The following is a 22,061-nucleotide window of genomic DNA, read 5'->3' on the forward strand; positions in this document are numbered from 1 at the left end:
GCCGGCGGGGGCGCTCGTGAGCTCGGGGTGTGGGGCGCGCGACCATTGGATGAACTTTCCCCGCGAGCTGGCCGGGAGCAGAGCCCACCTCCCGGCCCTCTCTCTGCCCTCCCATTGGCCGTTCGTGTCCCACCCGCGCCCGCTCCCGTCCTCCTCCCGCCCGGATGGAAACGGGGTTGAGGGGGTGGGAGGCCGAAGCCTGGCGGAGGGTGAGCGGTCCTCCTAGTAAGGGGGCACGAGGGAGCCAATCAGGACAAGACGTGGAAAAGAGGCGCCGCGTCAGCCAGTCACATTCCGAGGTCCGTGTCGGGGCCGGCTGACGCGAGCGCGGGCCGCAGCCAATGGGCGTGCCACCGCCCGTTCGCTCTTCAGCGGCCGGTCGGGGGCGGTGGAAGAGCGAGTGAAGGGAGCGCGACGCCGACGGCGACAGAGCCCTCTCTGGACTGCCAGGAGGAAAGCGAGGCCCGAGCCTCTGCGTCTAGGTGAGAGGCGGGGACGCCGGGCCGGAGAGGCGGGCTGCGGGTTCCTCCTCGCCTGGCCGGGGCCACGGCTCTGGAAGCCGGGGAGGCAGGCCTGGCCGAGGCGGGGGCTACACCAGCTGCCCCGCCCCCGCCTACGGCTGCGTAGAGCGGGGGGCGCCCGCTTCTGCCCGGATGGTCTCTGCGAGGCTTGGCGGGGCCACCGCCCTCTGGAGAGCCGGGACAGAGAGCGGTGCCATAGGGAGGGGTTTGGTTTGCAGACGCGGAGCCTGGGGGCGCCGCCTGGGGCGGAGAGACCGCGTAGAGGTGGCGAAGGTGGGGCTGAGTAGTTAACGGAGGAGCAGGTTTGTGCGCCTGAGGGTGGCAGTGAAAGGAGGCCTGTGATGGCAGGATTTTGGGTCTGGGGACGAAGAAAGTGATGGGAATAGGGTGATGCTCAGAAAAGGGTGCCCGGGGAGAAGGTGCGGAGCCGGGGCGTGTGGTTGGCCTCTTGGAAGTAGGCATTGATTGAGACTGGGGGGAAATCAGCTGGGAGTGAAGGGAGGACAGGCTTGGGACACGTGAATCTGGAGTAAGAGGCACTTACTAAAGCCGGAAGGTGACTGAGAGGCAGAGGTTTTAGGTGAGGTGTGGTTGGAGGCTGTTTGATTGGAAGGCGTTAGGTGGCCAGTTACGAGAAAGTATACGAGGAGCAAACGAGGTAGGTTTATGTATGGTAACTGAAGGGTGTGGATCTTTTATGAGTAAGTCAGCAAGAATAACTGTCGGTTTTGTCAGGTAGGAGTCAGTCAGCCAGGTCCATAGGTTCATTCACTACTCATCGATGGCCAAACTCTCAGACTTGTTAACTCTCACTGCTGAGGATGATTGTCCTCCCTCCCCAACCCTCCTCCTTCCTCCCCAACCCATCTCCCACCCGTGTGACAGTTCATCTCATTGTTTTGCCTCAGCAGCACACGAACTCATCTTCTCACAAGCCATGGCACAAATATTGTTAGCTTTTGATTGGATGGCAGTGAGGAATCGCTTAATTCTTATATAAAAAAAGTAGAATGTGTTAGTTTAAAGACAACATCACAGGATACTTTGCGAAAACTGCAATACAGGGGAGTTTCTCAACAGTTACGTGTCATAAAAATGATGCAAGATGTCTTACAGTAACACAAGTAAGAGTGAACATAAGTACAATTCTCTTACTCTATAAGAATCAAGCATTTTGATGTAGAATTTGATTATGCATCATGCTTGTTGGGAAATTTTTCAGCCTTGGGAAGAGTTTTGTAGCTAAATAGGTTCAAAGTTCTTTTCACTTACAGGAAAGAAAAACATGGTATCACTGCTACTACTTTTCTGTTTAAAGCTTTGGAAGTTTTATTTGCGGGGTATGGGCAGAGGTTGGGGGCAGGGAAAAGATAGTAGAAAAGAAAATGGTCCATTACTACATTTCCATTGGATTTAAACAGGAGGAGGTGATACAACTGAGGTAGTATTTCTGCCTGAGGATAGGACAAAAGGATTGTGAAGAGTTAAGTGCTTCTTTACCAACACGAAGTAGCATAGTGTTAAGGACAAAACCCAAAGAGGGCATTTGTCATATAGGATGTTTCCTAATTAACCAAATCAACAAAGCATTATAGGTAATGGACCATTCTTTAGGATGTAGAAATAGTTTTGTGGAAGTAATTTCTTGGTAATGCTATTCACTGATCACATTTTACTCTTAGTATAACAGAGTACCTAAGTGCTGAGGGGCTGAGGCGACTCGGAGCAGAGAAGTAATCTGAGTGGTGTGGAGTTAATCAGGGAACGTTTCCTGGAAGAGGTGAGTGTTGAGCCATCTTTTGAACTAGGAGTTGGGACATGGGTTATTGCAAGATAGGAGGATGGCATTCCAGTAGTATGGACATGTTATAAGCAACTGTGGACAAGAGTGACAAACTAAAAATGGTTTTTAAGGAGGATTGAAGATTTGAATGAAGACTTTTTAAAAAATAAATTTTATTTATTTATTTTTGGCTGAGTTGGGTCTTCGTTGCTGCGCGCAGGCTTTCTCTAGTTGTGGTGCGCTGGGGCTACTCTTCTTTGTGATGCATGGGCTTCTCATTGCGGTGGCTTCTCTTGTTGTGGAGCACCGGCTATAGGTGTGCAGGCTTCAGTAGTTGTGGCACGCGGCCTCTAGAGCGCAGGCTCAGTAGTTGCTTGAGGCACACGGGCTTAGTTGCTCCGCAGCATGTGGGATCTTCCCGGACCAGGTTTCGAACATGTGTCCCCTGCATTGGCAGGTGGATTCTTAACCACTGCGCCACCAGGGAAGCCCATGAATGAAGATATAAAGGTGTAGAAATCAACTAAGTCTGTTGTTATAGCTTAGTTGATAAATGATGGTTTTGTATGGTGGCTAGGAGAGAAAAATTAGAATAGTTGATGATGGATTGGAGATAAGTAGTGAAGAGTACAAAAATGTTTTTTGATAGTTATGATAAGAGGAATATGGTGAAAGTAAATTAGGTTATTGAGAGGTAGATTTGGTGTTCAACCGTATATAATAATAAATATTTTTGATTCCTGTACTAGATTATGTTGATAATAATAGCAAAATTTATTGGGTGCAACTTTGTGCCAGAAACTGTTTTGAGCTTTCCAAGCATCATCTTCCTTTGATTATCCCTACTTTATAAATGAGAGAACTGAGGTTCAGAAAGATTTAATTTAACCAAGGTAACACAACTAGTAGGTGGCAGGTCAGGGTTGGCAAAGTCAGTAAGTAAACGTGAATTGAGCATCTGCTTCATGCCAGGCATTGTGTTATTAAGTGCTAGGGATTCAAGGTTGACAAGCAACTTCAAAGTCAGGACTGAGCCATGTTTTAGAGATTGTCAGGAGTTAACAGAAGAGAGCCAGTGAAGAAATAGAAAAAGATTAGTTGGAGAGACTTTTGTAGACACTGAGGAATATACTGTTTAGGGAAACTTAGGATAGAGTTTTAAGAAAGAGGAAGTGATCATCACCAAAATATGTAGAGACTCAGAAGAGGAAAGATTGAGAAGAAACCATTGAGTTAAGTGAGGAAAAACAGTGTGAATTTGGTCTCAAGAAAGCCATGATGAAGATACTAACATACGGACTGGTAGTTAATTGTGTTTAGTGGCAAGTGTTCTGTACAAATTTAAAGTTTGGTATGATCATAATTATGGTCAAATTCATAGGAAAGATGTTGGTATGTCCTTTTGTAATATTTTAGTTATTGGCTGGTAAGATCATGGGTAGTTTAAAAATGCTGGTACTTTTTGTATTTTTCCAAGTTTAAAAAAAAGCATTGTTATATTTATCATTAGTGGGGAAAAATCATTCAACTAAAATGAACTAATAGTGAGAGAATATGTGGGTGGTCTAGTCTGTACTATGTTTGGGGTGGGAGAGAAGATGGTCTTATTTCAGTGTCTACTGCATATGAGCCACTTTGCTAGGCACAGTCCCATCTTGGCAATGACTTGTTATTGTTGGAAACAACCTGAAACTACATTTGCTTAATCTGAGGGATCAGGTTACTAAAGCATCCTGAATCATGGAGATATGGTCTTGGCTTTTCTGAACATTGTTTAATAAATGAATTTAAGGTTAAAAAAAACCAAACCAGTCGTACTTTGAGTCATTTTAAATGTGTCTTTTTGGCCTTATACCCTTCTCTCCTCCCACACGTAGGCTTATAGTTCCTCTCTTCAGTGGGTTTGTATTGGGCTTAGAGTCTCAGTTCAGTAAGGCAACATGAAAGTGCTGAGTTTACATATAACAAGTTTAACTTAAACACTTAAAATTTGTCATTGTTTTCTGTTCCCAGTTTGAAGAAGAAAAGAGAGAAATTTCAAGAAAATAAGCTTTTCTTAACAAGTAATTATTCCAAAGCAAATTAGTAGTATTTGCCCTAGGGTTAATACAGATTTATTCCCATCTTATAAGTCAAGAATGGGACGTAGTTTTTAGTTTTAATTTCATTTGGTCCATAGGAACTGTGGAAGGAAACTTAACATTTCATCTAGGCACTGTACTATGTTCCTTAAATAAATTATTACATTTAATTCTCAGGTAGTTCTCTAAGGTGGTTATCTTATTTTATGAAGAGAATGAGATTTGGAGAAATTAGTAACTTTCCAAAGGCCAGAGAGCTAAGTGGCAGAGCTGGAGATTCCAGTTTGCTTTCTCTGACTCCAGAGCTCATGCATATGAGATGTATGGCAAAAAGGACTTGTTTATTAATACAGACAACTGAAAAAAATGCCACATAGCCTTAGGTATTTAGTAACTATTTGTTACTTTAGAAGATGGGACTCTTGCTCTGTGTGTTTGTGCCTGTGACATGGGGTCTTAAATGATAGTGATTTTTGTGTCTTATAGGGTGCGTTATATTTCATTGCTTTAGAGGTGTGTGTTTTCACATTTTAATATTTTTTGAAATGAAGATTTTACAGTGTCTATATTTTTTAAAAAATGTTTACAAAATGGATACTATGTCTTAAAGTCAAATGTGTCTCAGAATTAAGGAAGTGTGGTATGTGCATATAGTATTCATGTATAACTGTCTTAGCAGTTTGTTTGCATTTTCTACCCAGCCTCCTCCCTTTACTTAGTGTATTGCTTTTTTTTTTTTAGTATGGTAGAATACAGAATTGAAGTGTATATTAATAATAAAATAGTCATTCTCTTTCGGTAGTGAATATTATGGGGTAGGAGAAAGTTTTTTATGTAGAAAATTCGCATTGCACTGTGAATGAGCAGATCTGAATTTTACTTTTGGTTTTGTTAGCAACTTGATGTGTAACTTGAGGCAAGTCACTTCCCCTCTCTGAGCTTTAGTTTCCTCATCTGTAGAATAGAGTGGGGAAGGGAACTTTTAGACCTGTCTAGCTTAAAGAAACTGTATGCCTTCTTTCTAATTAAAAATGCGAATGCCTTAGAGCCCTTTCTTAAAATACTGTATTTGTTGCTTTTTACTATTTTTTCTTTCCCTTCATCTCCCTGTCTTCCCTCCCTGCCCTTTTTCCCATGGATCCTTGAGGGTATTGTCAGATTCTTAATTTATTAGAGAGTATGAATTACTTTTTATATCCTCCATTTATCAAGACAGGATATCTGAGAAAAGCAGGTATCCAGTAAGTAGTGAATGAATGAATATGTTTTATCTGGGTTAATAAAAGAATTGTTTAAATAAAATACCATCAAAGAGTTGTTGAAGTTTCATTGAAGGATAGTACTGCTGCCTTTCACATAAAGAATGAAATGTGTTTAGCAAAGTAACTGCTCTCTACTGGGCAGATGTACAAAGAGGAAAGCTCCTGCACCTGTCTTTAAGAAGCTCTCTGTTCTAATAGGCGAGGCCAATGTCTTTAAACTTTGTATTATGGAAAATTGCAAACATAAAAATATAATAATATGCATATCACCAGCTTTAACATTTTTCAACTTGTGGTCAATCTTGTTTTATCTGTATCTCCATCCACTCCCCTCCCCCTTCTTAATTTTGAAACAAGTCCCTAGACATTTTTACCTGTTATTACCATACAATGCAACAATAGACATGCTAATCTAAGTGAAGTGGAAATTTCTTCATATAAATATATTTGAGACTTGTATATTATACTGTTCTGAGCAAGAGAAATTAGAGATAATAATCTACTGTAGGACAGGGATAAGTAGTTGGAGAGACTGAATATACATGTATAAAACAGAATGTAGCAACGTAAGATCATATGCCAGTATTAGAGATTCTAAGTGGGAAATGACATTGGTGGAGTGTGTGTATGTATGTGTGCGTGTGTTTAAGTTTTAACTGTTTGACAGTTTTAAGATTACTTTGAGATATCTAGTCTAGATCATTCTTGTTCTTTATGGAATTTTGCTGCCATGTGGCATGGCAGCCACATGAGAAATCCTTCTTGAATGTAAGGAATTCTTACCACTATATCTTATTATTTTGGAGTATTGACTTAAAAACTTTGAACTATTAACTGAGAATTAAAATCTTAAAATATATCCCATAATGCAGAGTCTTAGTCAAAGGTCATAAACTTCTTTGAGCATCTCAAAGCTTTGTGCTATCTCTTCTCCTCAGAAAAAATATACATATACACTTAGTTTTTCTAATAATTTCAGGAGGCTGATAATAAGACTTTCGAAACCCATTCAGATATCTTTGAAGGTTTACAGATTCTGGTTTAATAATCCATTCTTTAATGTATAGGCAGATAGCATACTGCTAAAATTCAACTTTATTTATTTCTTTGTGCTTTTCACCTTTTACATACAAGTGTTTTTGTTTTTTTTAACTTTAAACAATTTTTATTACACAAACGTTTTCACATAATTGGATATTGCTCTACTCTGTACACAATTATTCTTACTCTTCACAGAAAGTCTGCTTCTTAACTTCTCATCTGTTGATGGCAATCACTAAAATCCTGATTTTAATAGAATAGTAGTAAAAATGCCTCAGTGATTTAAGTTGAAAGCAGTACATTGGTACATGGCTCTTATACTCATTTACCAGGAATGTGCAAATGTCTTTATTCAAAAATACAAAATCAATTATCTGTAGGTATGGACAATGACAGCAGTAAACCATTCTATGTTGTCAACTGAAACCAGTAACTGATGGTTATAGTGATTTTCTTAAACATCAGCCAGCCTTTTCTTCAGTCATCTCCTTCAACTGACCTCTCTTAAAGTTATTGGTGAGGAACGCTGCCTTGAGCTTCCTTTCACATCTCATTAATGATGGTAAAACACTATTCTAGGAATTAGGACATGCCACCTCCCATCCCACCTCCCATCCCACCCATTCCGCCCATTCCAGGGTCCTTCTCTTTTCTCTTCTTTAGGAATTTCTGTGACTACGACTTCTACTGTAGTTAACAGAGAGGCCACTCCAGCAGCATCCAGTAATGCACTTCTTACAACCTTAGTTGGATCGGTGATTCCTTTTTCCACCATATTCACAAAATCTCCAAGCATAGCGTCATAACCAGCTTCTGAAGAACTTTGCAAAATTTTCTCAACTATCAGTGATCCTTCGACACCTGCATTCTTAGCAGTGGTCATTGCAGGAATTTTGAGTCAAACAAGTGTTTTTCATTATTGAGTGAAATTATAAAATTCATTATGCAAATGCCTAATTTTTTAAAAGACCAATTCTTAATTGCATTCTTGGGGGAAAACAAGCTGTAGCCAGTTTGAATATGTAGGAATGATTTTACCAAAGATTTTGGAATAAGTGTATGGAACTTTATATAATGGCTGCTATCCATCCTGAATTAAGGTGAAGTAGAATATGATTTAAGAATGAATAAATACATAAATACCACTTTTTCAGAGGTAAAGGAAAATCATCTTTGACCTCTCTTGCCCTTAAATAGTTAAGATCTGTGGAGGAAAGGATCTGTTAAAATATTTTGAGGTTCACATTTGTGTTAAAACAACTCCTAGATATGATACACAGAGGCTTAGAAACATGTATTGGTCTGACAGAGGATTGATTCTCTGTAGAGCCCTGAGATCATAAGTGTTTATTGTCCATCTAGTTTGAAGGATGGGCCTAAATATATTTCTTAGAAGTATGGTTTTTTTTTAACATCTTTATTGGAGTATAATTGCTTTACAATGGTTTGTTAGTTTCTGCTGTATAACAAAATGAATCAGCTGTATGTATGCATATATCCCCATATCCCCTCCCTCTTGCGTCTGCCTCCCACCCTCCCTATCCCACCCCTGTAGGTGGTCACAAAGCACTGAGCTGATCTCCCCTTGCGATGCGCCTGCTTCCCACGAGCTATCGATTTTACATTTGGTAGTGTATATATGTCAGTGCTACTCTTTCACTTTGTCCCAGCTTACCCTTCCCCCTCCTCGTGTCCTCAAGTCCATTCTCTACATCTGCGTCTTTATTCCTGGCCTGCCCCTGGGTTCATCAGAACCATTTTTTTTTTTAGATTCCATATATATGTGTTAGCATATGGTATTTGTTTTTCTTTTTTTGACTTACTTCATTCTGTATGACAGACTGTAGGTCCATCTACCTCACTACAAATAACTCAATTTCGTTTCTTTTTATGGCTGAGTAATATTCCATTGTATATATGTGCCACATCTTCTTTATCCATTCATTTGTCAGTGGACACTTAGGTTGCTTCCATGTCCTGGCTATTGTAAATAGTGCTGCAGTGAACATTGTGGTACATGACTCTTTGAATTATGGTTTTCTCAGGGTATATGCCCAGTAGTAGGATTGCTGGGTCGTATGGTAGTTCGACTTTTAGTTTTTTAAAGAACCTCCATACTGTTCTTCATAGTGGGTGTATCAATTTACATTCCCACCAACAGTGCAAGAGGGTTCCCTTTTCTCCACACTCTCTTCAGCATTTATTGTTTGAGGATTTTTTTTTTTGATGATGGCCATTCTGACCTGTGTGAGGTGAGAAGTATGGGGTTTTAAAAATTTGTGGATTGTACCTAAAATATAATCATAATAATGGTTATTAGCATAAGCAGAATCCTTAGGAGATAGGAACAGATCAGTTAGCTGCTAAATGAGACATTTGACTGCAGAGCAGAGCATAGGTTATTTGAAGGTCAGTGAATATTAGGTGTATGGCTTTAAAGTGATAACCTTGTGACCCATTGGAGTTAATAATTTTCTGAGTATCTAATGTATTACTAGGAAATAACTTATTCTAATATACAGTAATACATAGACTTTGAGAGCTAGAAGAGGATTTATCCATCAGTGATTTAGCCTCCCCTTCAGTGAATTTTATGACTGATCAGAGCAATTAATTGACTTGCCCAAGGTCACGTGGTTAGTGGCAGTCACAACAGTGTAGTCTGTTGCTCTTATTTATCTTGGCTGCCTTTTCATTCTGGATCTCAGTTTCTGGAGAAGGAAATATCTTGACAGAGTTTTTAGCATTGTGACTTTGATTCTCAATTGATAAATTGACTAAGAATTCGCTGGGCTTCTTAGATGCGTTAAGTCAGTTTCAGAGCTGGAAAGAGATTCTAAGAATCCACAAAGTCATCAAACACTTCCCTCCTGTTTTCTGTACCTTTCTATGCTTGACAGCATTTTGTTTGTTGCAAGCTTTACATAAGAACCTGGCAAGGTTTTAAAGCTAGACCAGGAAGATTTTTGAGAAGAGGCTTTGTTATGGGATTCAGTTGTTTAAAGAGATTCCTGGAAGCTTCCTACTCAAAACTAGAGACTGGAGGGATCATTGACATTCAAGTTCAGAGAAGTTTCTATTACTTCCACGAAGAGCTCTGATTCCAAGTCCTCATGCCACATTTGGTTGGTGTGGACCTGGTGACCAGGGAGAAGACCTGCGCCTATAGCTGGGGTAAAGACCTTTAGAACGGTGACCCTCCAGCTCTTTTAATCCCGGCCCTTTAGCTGGGTCATTCTTTAGCTCAGTAATTCCCATTTTCTAGTGGAATAATAACAACTAAATTGTCAAGGTATAAGCATTTTGGGGGAGAGAGGGACTTTCTTCAGCAGTTAGGGAAATGGGTGGTTCCTGTTTGAATCACAAAAATATACTTATCTTAAAGTCTAGACTAGTTAGAAAACTGTAGGTCTCAAATTCTAGTGATGGAATTATATAACACATTCTCCTGGTTTAATAAAACAACTAAAATGATAATAATTAAGCTCAACTTAATTAGAAGTAAGAATAATGATAATTGAAAACCATGACCAGTTTCACTGACAATGATTGATTGCTCCTCTTGAAAATTACAGAATTCCAGGTTTTGAGTGTGCATATTTGGAGCATTGTGAGTTGCAGCAAGCAGAGTTATTACTTATATACAAACTGAAGTTTTCGGTACATTCTAATAACATACTCATATTTGCAACTCTTAATAACTGGCTTTATAGTTTATTCATAAGTAGCCTTGTGGATCAATGGAAGGTCATGCTTTCTAAATAATTTGTAGACCATGGGAGGTTTGCTCCATGTTTGTATAGTCATTACCTTAGAAGGCTGATGTGGCAATAATGAGCTTTTCAGGAGCATTGTTTCCCTAGCGGTGTTGGGAAATTGGTGAAAGGCCAGCCTTAAAAAGAGGTCAGATGAACCGGTTTGCAGGGCAGAAATTGAGACATAGATGTAGAGAACAAACGTATGGACACCAAGGGGGGAAAGCGGCGGGGGGGTGGGGGGGGTGTGATGAATTGGGCGATTGGGATTGACATGTATACACTAATATGTATAACATGGATAACTAATAAGAACCTGCTGTATAAAAAAAATTAAATTAAAAAAAAGAGGTCTAGGAGTTTCTTTACCTCAGTACATTTTGTAGGTCTTTGATATGCTAATGCACTTTGTAGCTCTCCTGGTTGGGGATAAAATGTACAGCATCCCAGCCCCATTTTCCACAATTTGGAAAATGCTGCCTTGGTGGACTAGAGCCTGTTTTTAGGTTCAGCCTTGGGAACAGATTCAGAAGGCTTCATAAGAAAGTGATACAAGAGAAATGGAGAGGAAATAACAGCATACAGCAGGAGCTTCAAAGCACTTTTCCATAGTTAAGAGTTGCAGGTTATTTGCTATAATAATCAGACTGAGTATAAACAGCTTTCAAACAAAGTCTACTTCTGTAACCAGTGAAATACCTGATTCTAACAACTTGTTCTTAAAGTTACTAATCTTCACGAATAGGCTTTGGTAGTTTTAAATCAGACCACACAAGATACATGATTAGTAATCTGCCTGAGTCAATTTTTTGGGTAAAGTTGTATGTGTACGTCTACATGTAATGTTCGCGGTATACATGGAACATTTTCATGTTAAAATCAATTTTGCCGAGTAATTTGAAATGTGTATATATTTTCACGTAAAAGTTCTTAGTTTATTAATCGTCTCATGAAAAATCTGCACTGTCACCACAGATACAGTCACTGCAGAGTCTTTACTCCTTCTGTTGTCCAATCTCCAGCTCACTTTTACCCAGCACCAACATTGGCCTTTGCAGTCCTCTTGACTTTCTTCATTCTGTTCTTCGTTCCTTTTGCTGTTTCCTTGAGGTGTTTTTCTTATGCAGGCCATGTCTTGCACGTCTATGTTAGGGTTCATTTTTCTTTCTGTAGTCCAAGGAACCGTAAATCCTGCCAAAGCCAGTTGTCTTGCCACCGCCAAAATGGATTCTGAATCCACATCCAAAGATGACATCTGGTGTGGTCTTGTACATTTTGGCTAGTTTTTCCTGAATCTCTCTCTTAGCTACTTTTGCCTTCCCAGGGTGAAGGATGTCGATGATCTGCTGAAGTAGTTGGTTGGTCATGAACTTCCTGGTCTGGAGAGCTACTGTGTCATTTTATGATGGCTGCTGATCTTCAAGCAGCCAGAGAGAAAAAGAGTGAAATATTTTTATATTAATTCTTAGGTATATTATGGAGTCAGATGCACAACTTTAATGAGTTTTTAAGCAAAATGGGATATTTCGATTTCTGTGTTGTATTGGAGAAGTTTAAGAAGCCTTATCTTTGCTAATACACTTAAAATACTAGTATGCCTTTGTATATTGTATATCACTTTTTTGAGTCTGAAAATGTTAGGATAAAAATTACAATATTTAACATGAAAACATTTTTATTAAGGTAAGGAGTCTGTAGCACAATAGTTGATCTAAAGAATATCATGTATGACTTTTGGAGGTTACTTTTTTAAGATTGTTTTCTCCCAGAATGGAATTGGATACACGTTTTGCAAGCTGTGGAACTGTTTATTGCCAAACTGTGTTAACAAGAGCACAGCCCTTCTTCTGTAGGCTTTACAGTAGAGAAGTTACCCTACTGGTATACAGGCCTGGAGGACAGAAACAAAGGAAAATGGGTATTGCTAAAAAATTTAAGTTTTCTTGTCAGCAAATAATTTTAATGCTGTAGAATGGACATTTCCTCTCTGATGAAGTAGAACTTGACTTTTAAGGATGTTTTTGTGTTTGATTTTTACATCACTCAAAGGAATTCTGAGTCTGATTTTTCTTAACGTTTAATATTTTCCAGGATAATGAGGTTTTAGAGGCATTTTAACTTGCCAAAGTGCCATGCTTACAGAGTAACATCAGTATACAAAATAGTTGTGTAGTGCCCTAAGAACTAACGAGCCTACTGAGATTCCTTACCAAGATGTGTCGTAGAAATTGGGGAAGATTGGATATAGAGAGTTAAATATTGGCATATCAGTGTCTGTGTAGGCAAACAGAGTGGCCATTATATTCACTTCAATGGGTGCTTACAACAGGGTTGGACACTAGCATCTTTTATTGAAAACCAAGATGCTAGAGTTATTCTTTTGTTTGTTGAAAAATGCTTTGTAAGCCTTAATTTTTGAAAAGAAAAAGGAACCCACTATTCTTATCAACTTGTACATTTTGAGTTTGCATTTTTTAGTCCTTCTTTTGTTGTTTACAGTTCACTTGCAGAGGTTTTCTTTTATGTTGAGTCTTGATCAAAACACTAAATATTCTAGAGTTATTAAAATATAGTAAAAAGACGCTATACCAGTGGTTCCCGATATGCCTCCAGATGAGAGTCTGTGAAAAAATTTAAAAGAAAATATATGCTTACCTATAATATGAGGCCTCTTAATAGTCTAACTAAAATGAGTTGGCTTGTTTTTGGCTACAAGTATGTCAACTCCAAGTAGAAATCTACTGGTTATAAGTTCACAATTAAGTGAATATGGGAAAGTGAAATTTTTATTCAGTGAATGAGATTATTTGGTGGGCAAAATCAGTTGACCCTGGAGCAGCAGTGGAGGTTATGGGTGCCAGTCTTCCTAGAAGTCAAAAAAATCTGTGTGTAATTTTACAGTTGGCTCTCTGTATCTGTGGTTCTGCCTCCTCAGGTTCAACCAACTGCAGGTTGTATAATGCTGTAATATGCATTTGTTGAAAAAAATCTGTGCATAAGTGCACCCATGTAGTTTAAACCTGTGTTGTTCAAGGATCATCTGTACTTAGAAGTATGAGGCCCATGGGGCCATATTTTTTTTAAGGCATTTTGGGTAACTTGAACATGGATTAAATGTGTTACCGAACCAGGTTTGTTTGCCTGATGTGCAGCAAGCCAAACGCTGAGACACCGAGGTTTGCAGCAGAGAAAGGGTTTATTCAGGAGACAGCCAAGTGAGGAGACAGGAGACAGGAGAGCAGATCTCAGATCTGCCTCCCTGAAGGCAAGGGGTTTGAAATATTTATGGGATAAAGAAGCAGGGTGGTATTAGGCATGGGGAAAGGTGATTGGAGGTGGGGAAAAGGTGAGGTAATTGGTGTTCTTTGCAGGCATATCTGAGTTACATGCTTCTTCTTGAGATGCATGTTCAAAAATGGAGGCACTTAGCATGATCTGAGGGTGGAGTTTTGAGTCCTCTGACATCAAAAGGTCATTTATTGGACACCTTTGCAGGCCCAGTTTTAGGGTCAGTGGTCCCAACCAAAAATCTTAGCCGGCTCGAACTGGATAAGAGCTGACTCCAAGTTTCTGGAAAACAGCATAAGCCCCCAATACTGTAGGGACCCATACGACAGAGGTGTTACCTATAGGTGGTGGGTAAGGAGCCAAAAGAAATAATTAAGATGAGCTCGATCAGTGAAAGCATATTACAATCAGGGCGGTTTTTAATAAGCTGTTCCCTTAGCTGCTGTTCTGTAAGGCAAGCTCAAGAATTTCTTTTAGTCATCAGTTTCTGTTAACCTATGGGACAGTTTCAAATGGTTGACCATCTCAGGAGTAATGAGCAGTTACTTTACCATATTCTTTGTGGCAGATTGTATTTTCTAAAAGTAGTTGTAACAATGTGTCCCTTCTCACATGTTCTTGTGACCTTGACCATTCTCTCATCCTGAGGTGGAGTTATGTTCCCTTCCCTTGTATTTGGGTGTTCTTGTGAATCACTTGTGAGCAATAAGGTGAGGTCAGAAAAGGTGAGCTTCTATCCAGCTCACTAAAATACTGGTCTTGAAGTCTTCAACAGCTTTTCATCAGTATAGCCTGAGATTGCCATGCTATAAGGAAACCCAGACTGCCTCATGTGGACAGACCACGTGAAGAGGCTCTAAGATAGGAGCTAGAACTGTTCAGCTAAAACTGCTTATTTGAGCCATTCCCAAATTCCTAACTCTCAGAAACTATGAGAGAGAATAAAAATGATTATTGTTGCTTTAAGATGTTGTTTTAGAGTGATTTTGTTACATAGCAATAGATAATCAGAACACTACTTTCCCTGAATCTGCTACTATATACTGAGATTTGTCAGTGTACAGATGTACAGTCAGTGATATACCGCAATGGTTTGTTCTGGGATCTGAACATTAACTTTATTTTGGTCTTTACCTTTGATATATAAAACTTTTTTCTATCATTCTTTCCTGTACCCATTTGGAAAAGCCATTCCATCCTTAACTATTTAGTAGAATGTATTTTGGTAATTGAAACTGTCATGTTTGTTGGAAAGTGTCCATGATATGTTTATTATGTCATGAGAGCATATGATCATCTTTAGAAGGCCTTTTGCTCTGTACCTTAATTTTAGTTACTGTGGTATTTGGCCTTCTCTTAGTTTCCTAGGGCTGCTGTAACAAAGTACTACAAACTGGGTGGCTTAAAACAACAGATATTTATTGTCTCACAGTTCTGGAGGTTAGAAGTCCAAAATCCATGCTCTGTCTGAAACCTGTGAGGGAATTCTTCCTTGCCTCTTCCTAGTTTTTTCTTAGCAATTTTGATATTCCTTGGCTTGTAGCTGTGTAATTCCAGTCTCTGCTTTTGTTGTCAGGTGGAGTTCTCCCTGTGTATATCTATGTCTTTACATGCCTCTCCTCTTATAAGGACACCAGTGATGTTGGATTAGAGACCCATTCTGCTCCAGTGTTATATCATTTACCTTAACTAATTACACCTTCAACAACCCCATTTCCAAATAAGGTCACATTCTGAAGTCCTAGGGATTAGGATTTCAACATATCTTTTTAGGGGGAACACAGTTCAATCCATAACAGGCTTCAAGGGAGATTGATATAATTATGTTTTAACCATTTAAACATTTTTACTCCAGATTAGATGTGAATGGGGTTTTTAATCAGTGACCATGAAGCTCTATTCTCTGCAGTTTAGGTCCCCTTTCTCTCTAGCATACATACATACTACACATAAAATTTGATAGTAGTTTTTTTTACTGTTTACGCTCATTGACCCTTTTGAGAATCTGATAAGAACAGTGGATTTTTCCCCAGAAAAAATGTACAGATATATGCATGGGAGTGCACACTTGTACACACACACATAAACACACTCAAAACAATATTTTGCATGAAACTTTAACACGTTCTTGGATTTCCCCGCCACCCCCCAAGCCTGTTCATGAACTTCTGGATTAGAGAGTTATTAATTCCCATCAGTTACAGATACCTAATTTCTATTTCCCTTTTAGTGGAAAAGCAAACGAAAAGGAAAAATAATGAGGAAGCAGAAGTATGTATATGGAATCCCCTCATGGTCATTGTAGCTCAGTGCAGCTTTTTGGGGAATTTTCATAATTCTGTGATATTTTCCATGTGCGTAGTCTCTTTTCTGCTTCCATTCCTGTTCCCTTAGCCATGTATATAACGTTTGGCTACATAAAATTATAAGTAATGTTATACTTTTATGTAGAAAAGAATAATCTATGTAGTTTTAGACCTGTACACAGTATATAAACAAAGCTTTGTATCCTGCAACAGTGTTGGGTTAACTCTTGACCTCTTTAAATTCTGTGTTATTTTTTGATTATTATATCAAGATTATTTTGAACATGGTAGCGGTCTAGGGTTTCTGAGTCTGTGACAGGATTATATTCTGTGCTCTTCTTCACTTGTAGCCTTTTCTCCAAAATAATATCACCCAAGCTTCACCCCTGAACATCTTATCTTAATGGGCTCTCTTTTTTAAAATACACATTTTTAAGTACACCTTGAAAAAGGCTATAGGTCATGTCTTTGTGTTGTGTTTAGTCTCTGACATATCTGTGTTTCTGAAGCCTGTCATTCATTTATTGTTTTTGTTTTGGAAATATTATATCAATTATTTACTGTCCATTTTAGAGTGATATGCATAGTAACTCTAGTAATAGTGAAATCATAGGCAATGGATATTTAGACTGTGCTGGTTTCCCATTGATGCCTTTCTTAGTAGTTCATTTTTCTGAATGTGGAATATTCAGAATCTTTATTTAGAACAGGGGTTGGCAAACTGTGACCTGCAAACTGTTTTCCTGTCTTTGTGAATAAAGTTTTATTGAAACAGAGCCGTGCCCATTTGTTTACTTACTGTTCATGGCTGATTTTGTGCCCCATATGGCAGAATGGAGTAGTTGCTACTAAGATTGTATGGCCCACAAGCTGAAAATATTTACTACTTGACCCTTTACAGAAACCTTTGCCAACTCTTGGTTTAGAATATTTTGGAATTAATTCCCCCTCTTTTAAGGATATTTGAAATTCTTTTATTTATTTTACTTATTCAGCCATGGAATCTAAGGGATATTAAAAGACCATTTAGCTCAGCATTCTGTCTACTGCTGCTTGAATTTCCTCCAGTACTCCTGCCAAGTGGTCCTCCAGCTTAGAGGTGTAGTAGGATTATGAGACAAAACAGCATTGGATGTGTCTGTGTTAAACACAGAACTGCCCCTGATTGGGAGTCAATCAGTGACTCTCAATAAAAAGATAGATGAAATAGCTTATTCTTTGTCTCTTTGCTCTCCCCACTGTCTCCATTGGTAGGTTATTTACTTTGGGTTTGTTTACATGCTAGAGGCACAGAGGAGTCACTTTTTAAGAGGAAGACAACTAAGTAGATCCTACTTTAAGGTGTAGCTGTAGGTGGAAATTTATAGGAAGCTGGAATGAATGTTTAGACATTATCTAGAGATTTTCATATTCAGTGCTTAGTTTCCCTAAATAAATTTATAGCAGCTAAAACAAGGAACTAAGAGTTCTTACAATTACCTTTTGTCAGTTTTTACTGTATGTTCAATAAATAATGGTGCAGAAAGAAACATATAGGTAGAGCCAGTCTCACTGCAGAACTTCACTGCAGAACTGTGTTTGGTAATTCTGTGTACTTGACTCCTTGGTGAACATGGTGAGCGTAGGGGTCCTCTCAGGAGATGGGAGAGAGTGGTATCTGATCCAAAGATCAACATTATCCAGACGGGGGAAGAATTTCTCACATTCCATTTAGGAAATCCAGCCTGCTAAAGTCTTGTTAAACAACAGTTTCATAGTTAAAACATCATCTGGTTTTTAATCTAGTAGGTTTGCCATATAATAAAGAAATGAAATAAAAACTCAAGTAATAAAGATTAGCAGAAGAACGATATTACACTTTTTTTCTTAACACAATGCTCGTCTTTTATTTTTCACTTTAGAAAAGATTTTTCGTACTTTTTTTCTCATAGATGAAAGTGAGTTTGTAAATTGTTAGACGACAAAAGATAGTATAGGCTGGCTAATTGATGGGAAAATATACGCTTTCAAATATTTTTTTTGGTACCTTCTGATTTTTCTGTTTACTGGCTCTACCTGTATGTTTCTTTCTGCACCAGTAGTTTAAAATATATAACACATGCACTTTGTACATAATTTTAAATTGTGCAAAAGGATATATAGTGTGTATAGTGAAAAGCAAGTGCCCGTCATTTCTCTTCCCTAGTTATCCAGTTCTCCCTCCCAGAGGCAACCATTATTACCAGTTTTCTGGCTTTTTTGCCAGAAAAATCTGTGTATTTATAAACATATGCATTCATTTTTTCATTCCTTTTCCATGAAAGGTGGTATATCATACAGAATATTACATCTTGGCTTTTAAAGTTAATCATGAATGCCGTGTTTCATATCAGTATAAGTTGAACCACCTCTTTCCTTCTTTAGTCCTCAGAGGTTTGGTTTAAACCTACTTCTCCTAAAATCATTAATTTCCTTCCCAGAATTAAAAAATGGGTATATGTGCATGTGACTGTAACAGTATACAGTCCAGAGATAAAGTAGCTATTATTTTTACTTCGGTAATAAAAATTTTTTCCTAGTCTAAAAATTACACTCATAACTAAATGATTATTTCCATAAAAAAAGATAATTAAAGTTTTTTTAGACTGAAATATTACAGATCAGACTGACTGCTGAGGGACCACAGAGAAATCACTGCCAAAGAAGTATGGGGAAGATGAATAAGGAAATGTAATTATGTGCCCAGCCTTAATCCTTACACAGATGCTATGAAGTGAAGGGGTGGGGATGTATATGCTGTCTATATGTTTTAGAGATGAGGAAACTACAGAAACAAACAGATAAGTAAGCTCACCCCCAAGATAAATGGATGAGCCTGGATTCCAGCCCAGCCCTGCTAGACTCAGAGCCCAAAGGTCCCCACTACATCATGGCATTGGGTTATCTGAAAGGCTTGTTTCCACAAAGGGGGCCTACCTTGTTTATCAGGAAGCAGTTTATAACAGGGCCAGATTCAATAGAGTACTGAAAATGGCTTCACTAGAGACTTAATTTCTTAATAGCTTATGTAAGGGAGGAAGACTTTTCTTCTATCCTTTTATGTTCTAGGACTGATACCTGCAAATTAAACTGACAAAAGACATTAATAGAAAAGGCATATGTATATTTTTTAAATGTGCATAAAGGCTTCACAGAAAAGTGAAAACCCAAAAAAAGATGGTTAGACTTGAGAGCTTATATACCATATTAACAAAGGGTTATAAATTATGGAGAAGTGACTAGACAAAGGAAAAGGAGTTTGGGCTTCTAGGGGCAATAAATTGTGGGAAGGTAAATATGTGGGAAAACTAATAGAAGGTATCGGTTGCTAACATTCCATCTTCTTCATGGCCATAAAACTCACCCATAGAGTCCTCATTATGGCAGCCCTCATTTCTTGGAAGTTTCTGCTTTTAATCAGATGAGGGAAGCTCTGAGAAGAATTCTTTCTGCATCTGTTGAATCTCAGTTCCTTCAGCTCAAAGTAACCCATGTGCTATTAGTGATAAGCTTTGGGGTGTAAATTCTGGTCCCATACTCCCTTATACAGAACTCACTGTTTTTCAAAGGTAGGTAAGTGTGATACATAGTATATATATTGGTATAGATATTTGCATATATTGGTATAGATATTTATAGAAACATGTTTGAATTTTGTTATTAATCTTAAACAAGACCTTAAGAAGCTCTCAGAGCTTCTTGTCTTTATCTTATCTTGTTATCTTTACTGCCTTGAGTTTTTTGTTTCTAGTCTTCCAATAAATAGTTCTGTTTAGGAAAGGTCTTTCAGTGGGGTCGGGTAGAGTAGAGTTGGAAATAAATCCACTAACCTTCGATAAGTGTCTATTTCTTAACCTGAGAATGATGTCTGATAGTGGCAATAATTAAGTCCACTTCGGTGTTCTTGTGAGTCAAGTTCTAAGTTTGACAACAGACCTTTTCCTTTCTCATTCTCTTTGTTGGGTGCCTCTGGAAATGGCCTTCAGGGAAATACTGGTAAAGTCTAATTGCTCTTGAGCTTTAATTGTTTAAGAGTCTACCTGAACCAGTTAATAGTCTCATTTCTAAACTGTGTTGCTTAATTGGCCCATCAGCTTTTACTGTGAAATGATGTGGAGTTTTAAGGATTTTTCAGCCAGAATTTGCCTTATTTCATATGCTAAAATTTTCTGTGGAGCAGGTTCTTGACTGTTATATGCCAAGAAGATCCTGTAGTAAAGATACTGTCCATTTCCTCTTATAGTGAATCATACAACTTTAGAAATAGAAAGGAAGACCATCTGTTCCAGCCTCTTCACTTTCCTGCAACTTCTCTTCCAGTGTTATGCACTCACTCCTTACCCATGAGTTGATGCCTTTACCTCACTGTAGGACAAGTGGAAACTTCTTATACTCTCTATAAATGTGGAATTTAGTTAGAAGATACTGGTTTAAATTTGCCTCTGTCTATATATAGGTGCTGAGTGACCTTAGGCAAGAAAAATTATTAAGAAGACTTGTAGGAAATTGTATCGGGAAGCATGAGAGATACAGTTTTTTGTGCTTAATCTCTCCTTTTCCTGTCTTCCTTTTGTTATTTATTTTTCTCATCACTGATGACTTCTGTAAAGCTTTGCTTCAAGCCCATGGACCCACCTTGTTCCTCTCACCATATCCTAATCTCCATGTACTTTGTTCACATTTGTCTTTCTGCTTAGCAAGTTTCTGAAACAACTACTTGACAGTATATTAAAAGTTTTAATTAATTTGAGTTGTTTTTAGCAGTAAGATAGGCAAAGGAATTCCCATTTCTTGGCACTAAAGAGCTGCTTTTTTGGGCAGATTTTTGTGGTTTTCATGTTACTGTAATACCCCAGTCTCTCACTTTGATTGCTTTGTCTATTTAAAGAACTCTTTTTTAAAAATTTAAGTTTATATTTTTAGTTTTTTACACATATCCCCTCTTTTTTGGATTTTCCTCCCATCTAGGTCACCACAGAACACCAAGTAGAGCTCCCTGTACCACCCAGCAGACTCTCACCAGTCATCCACTTTATACACAGTATAAAGAACTCTTTTTTAAAAAGTTGAAAATGAGAGAAGGAACTTGTCTCTAATTATTTATCTTAACTAGGTTTCTGAAAGTAATGAGACAACATGATTGGCTTTCCATTAATTTTAGGACATCTATTAAGAGACTACAATTATGTTACAAGGGTGCAGTTTATATTGATTGGGTGAGTGCTATCTTAGAATTATCTGTGGTTTCTCCATTTACATCCATTCCAGGCTCTTTTTGCCCATGAGCCTGCATGTTCTCCTTTTATAGATAAGGAAACAGGTTAAGAGTAGTAGGTTTATCTTAAGATCTCATGGCTTCAAAGTGGCAGAGCCTGGACCTCAGCCACTAGCAAGTGAAGGTATCTTAGTTTAAGTAGCTTTGTAATATGTTCTCTTAATGTAAGTTTATGTGCATAATATAAAACCCACTAGGAAAACCCACTTTAGCAAGAAAGCCTCTAAAGTAATTGTGATATTTGGTACCCACCATTTTGCTGGTCTTCTGAAAGATTTCTGCCTCTTTAACTATTGAACCATAGGATAAGGTACTTTTTGAAGAAAATACCCAGCTGCCACTGCTAGGTGGTGTATCCTAAGGCATCTCAAGAACAGTGAAAATAAACATGAATCATGTTTCACAGTTTCTCTGCCCTGGCACATGGAATAATATTGCTGCTTTTCTCATTACTGCAGTGCTGCAGCTACTTTTTAACAGCTGATAGGAGCTTTAGATATTTTCCTGTGTAAGCAGAATCACACAGTAGGAACCTAAACAGCATGCTCTGGAAGGATTGGCAGCATTTCTTTCCTGGCTTCTGCTTTTCCTGTAGCTTTTGGCCATACTAGCAGGACTATGTGGAAGATGTGATAAGTCTAGACTTTCCTTAAAAGGAGTGCTCATTTGTACTTACTTTGCCAGTAAGTTAATAGGGTAAAGTATATTGGTGGGTGGGGGAATCAAGAATA

General features: G+C 38.5%; 1 protein-coding gene and 1 pseudogene across 1 annotated transcript in view; one reads left to right on the forward strand and one right to left on the reverse strand.

Moving 5' to 3' along the window:
- The first annotated feature begins 437 nt into the window (after positions 1 to 437).
- FAR1 (fatty acyl-CoA reductase 1) overlaps positions 438 to 22,061 on the forward strand; it is a 72,980-nt gene continuing 51,356 nt past the window's right edge. Inside the window, exon 1 of the mRNA XM_065881949.1 lies at positions 438 to 482. The gene's annotated coding sequence lies outside the window, so the exon portion shown is untranslated. The remainder of the gene's footprint in view (positions 483 to 22,061) is intronic.
- Positions 11,473 to 11,843, reverse strand: LOC136126967 (small ribosomal subunit protein eS24 pseudogene; annotated as a pseudogene).

The sequence above is a fragment of the Phocoena phocoena genome, chromosome 8 (assembly GCF_963924675.1).
Source record: "Phocoena phocoena chromosome 8, mPhoPho1.1, whole genome shotgun sequence".
Lineage (NCBI taxonomy): Eukaryota > Metazoa > Chordata > Mammalia > Artiodactyla > Phocoenidae > Phocoena > Phocoena phocoena.